Raw genomic sequence first — 3,731 nt, 5'->3', positions numbered from 1 at the left:
TTATTCTCTGAACTTTTGGTCCAGTAATCCTGTCGGATTCGGGGCGTCTTTTAAACTGTTGACCGTGATAAGCAGTATTAAGTGGCCTCTGCCTGGAGCTTTGAAAGTTATTAGTTTTTTGATTCTGTCGTAAAATATCATTCGGTGGATTTTGCGACTCGTAGTTGGTTGACCGACGTAATCGGGATATAGATCGATCTATATACATCGGCTCTGGTGTTTCTTGTCTACTATTGTAATTAAAACTGCGTTTATTTTGCTTATTGCTATTGCTTTGGAAATGTGGGTTTTTTTGACCACCTGAATTGGCTAACTGATTATTGCTGCTCTGAGCCACTACTTTTTCCATAGTTTGACCTTTGCCATTTTCATCGAAACGCTGTGAAAAGTTTGTAACAAAAATATAACGTTCGTGATTTGTTTCTACCTCCTGCGCAAGTGTCAACGCAGACGGTAAGTCGGCTGGACGTGTAGAAAATAAAATATCGCAAAGAGGTTTTTTTAGACCGGAAATAAAAACGTGCACAGCGTCCATTCTGTACTTTTCGTTTATAGAGTTCGCTATATGACCTTCGTAAGTCATTATTTTCTTATTAGTAAGAAGGGTAAGTTTTCTTTCGACCTCATCATAAAACTTCAACACCGTCAGATTGCCCTGCCTTAGAGTATTCAGTTCCTGTTCTATCAAATAAACCGGTCTCTTATCGGCATAAATAAAATCTAGCCTCGCTATTATGGCGTTAAACTTCAACACGGTATTGAATGAAGCCAAAACACCATCTGCGTCGCCTCTTATTTGATTTCTGATTATTGCGACCCCTTAGTAATGTTTTACACTTCCATCGTACCTTTCGTACAGTTTGTAGGCCGCGTGCGCCGCTTGCCTCCATGAGACATAGTTCTCTTGTTTGCCGTCGAACTCGGGCAAGGATTTCATGGCAGTGCACATTACCCACTATCTGCACTTCTGCAAAAGATTCTACATTGGCCGTCAATGTTGTCGTAAATTTATTTGTAATTTCATGTAATTTCTTTTCAAAGTCTTGTTTCTGCGTAGCTAAGGCAACCGATATCGCTGCTGCAAGAACGGTATAAAGTTCATCGGCATTTATGTCTATTTTTTCTTATCTTGTAAAGCTAATGAATTGAAAAGGCGAACAAGTTCAGATTCGCTCATTAATTGAAGGCACCAAATTTGGTTGAAAGAAATAGGAAGATTTAGTCGAGAATAAAAATTGCACCTACTTTTATTTCAATTGAATTTTACTAATGCTTTAACAAGTTTAGATATGCTCACTAAAAGAAGGTACCACACGTGAAAAAATAGCTCTTGCTTTATATTTTTATTAAATTCTATTAAAAATGTAGGCAACGTAATATGATTTTCTAATTATTACAATAAGGGCACTGAGAATTTCACTTACATACATTGAATAATATAAGCTGCTTCAGTTATCTCCGCTGTTTCTTCTTCTTTCAATGTCGTTCGAGGTCGATATAAGTTGCATAGAAAAAGCACATGCATTTGTTTTGGATTCTGATTCAATTGCTTCGTTTGGTGCTGGTTTATCTTAATCAGTATCTAATAAACTTTATTGATTTTTATAATTTACCCGGCCCCACGTTGGGCGCCAATTAAACAATTTTATTTACTTTATATAAATTAAACAATTGTATTTACTTCATATATAATTAATTCAGCAATAACCACTTTGCGCATTGATCCGATTAGTCCAGTTGCCGCAAACAGAAAGAAAGACTTAATTTTAATTAGAATACCCTAAAGCTACCACTGCTCATTTTCCGTTGCTCACTCTCCGCTGCAATCCGTAGTATTTCCAACCAACAACACTCCAATAAGATACCGCTTGCGCACTCTCTAATATTTTATTCCAATTAGAACGACTAGCCATAAGGCCAGCGGGCGCTCTGTCTCCGCTGGCAGCAACACATACCGCTCTCCCAGCATTCAACGTAATTTTGCATTGCAAGTGCTCGCGAAGCCGTTAACTATTTACTTAAATATAATGATGGGATAATCGCCTGAGTCAAAATATGTTACATGGGTGACCATCATAATTTATTGGCTTAACACACCATTCTCTCACACATACTTTCTCGTTTTTTGTGTAGGGTCATTAAAAAAAGAAAAAAATGAAGGGAAATTCGAAAATGAAAGTATATTTTTTTGTATTACTATTATTTTTTTAATTTTTGTAATATTTGTATTTTTCGACTTCACAACAGTTAGGTGAACACAAATATTATACTCTGTAAGCAAATATTGCAAGAGGGTAAATATCTAATACTCGCAGGCCGCCATTTTTTTTGTAAAAGGCCTTTACTATATATGTATTTCACTTTCTTTGCTCCTGAAAAATAATTTATTAAGTCAGACTTTCCCTGTAAACGATATTTGATATTAATTTATTTTGTGGCAGTAGAGTGAGTAAAACATTTTTTTGTGGGTCAATCTCTACTAATTCGAAAGTTTTGCCTTGGGGCTTGTTTATAGTTAGAGCGAAAGATGTTTTCACCAGAAATTGAAGCCGTTTAAATGGAAATGGCAGATCACTTGGGATTATGGGAGTCCTCGGGTATATGACCTAGTTGACCAGCTTCTGAGCCGGTGATAATGGTTTCTACAATTAAATTGTCCCTCAATTTCTTATGAAGCAGCCTCGTACCGTTGCACGTGCTTGGAGGCCTTAAATTCTTCAAAAGCATAATTGGATTTCCAATTATTAGAGCCTTTGCATGTGGTGGCAGTCCAGAAGGGGTCAATGTGTTTTTTAAAACTCCAGGGAATAATGGACTGCGTCTTCGATATTAGTCGCGGTGTCTATCGATTTGTATGTTTTTATTTGTCCGGGAACTTTTTGAATAATTATTATTTTTTCGTTGACACTATTATTCCTGGGTGACACTATTGCCTTAGAACACAACCAATGAAATTCCTTTTCGTGCAAATTCTCGATGTCAGAGTATACTGTATATATTAAAATTTCTAAATTATGGACTATTTGGCCTAGAGACTCAACCAGATGAATATTATAATTACTGCTTAAATTTGGAGTGTGAAAAATTCCTTCCCCAAGTTTAAGCACTTGCTGAGGAAAATATCAGTGTTTCCATGAAGATAAGCTCACATATTCGTTCGTAATTTTATATTTTCAATCGAAATCCATAAGGGCTACGATATTGAGCATGCTTTGATATTTGCTTGCGTACCTCTGTTAATGACAGGAAGAGTCTATCGGAAATATCTAGCAAATTCAAAAGTATTTCTCCAGCCCATGAGAGCAGAGGAGTTTCTAACGTCTTTGAATAGACTGTCTACGGCCTCTGTACTCGTATGTACTTTATGGCTCATTGTGCATTAGGGTGGGTCGATTCCGGACTTTTTTCGATTCGGGATTTCTAATAGTGCGGGAAAGTTGATGGGTACTTCCTGATTCCAATGCAACTTTTTGTTTTGAGATCGGATTGCATCTTCAACCCCAACTCCGGCCTTGAAATTTCGGAAATTCGCCTAAAATCGTGAAATTGTCTACCTAGCGCCTGAAATACGCATCTCATGGCAAAATGCTATAAAACAAAAGTTATTTGTCGTCATTTGCTACCGAAATGGTATAAGCGATCATGGCCGTAGGACGAACCGTTCCCGAGATACAAGCGAAAAGGCGGCGCGCCACAGCGCAAGGTGAAAATTGTTGCAGCTCTCAGCTAAC

Source organism: Bactrocera tryoni, unplaced genomic scaffold, assembly GCF_016617805.1.
Source record: "Bactrocera tryoni isolate S06 unplaced genomic scaffold, CSIRO_BtryS06_freeze2 scaffold_408, whole genome shotgun sequence".
In the NCBI taxonomy this organism is placed as follows: domain Eukaryota; kingdom Metazoa; phylum Arthropoda; class Insecta; order Diptera; family Tephritidae; genus Bactrocera; species Bactrocera tryoni.
Note: the sequence above shows the minus strand (reverse complement) of the source record.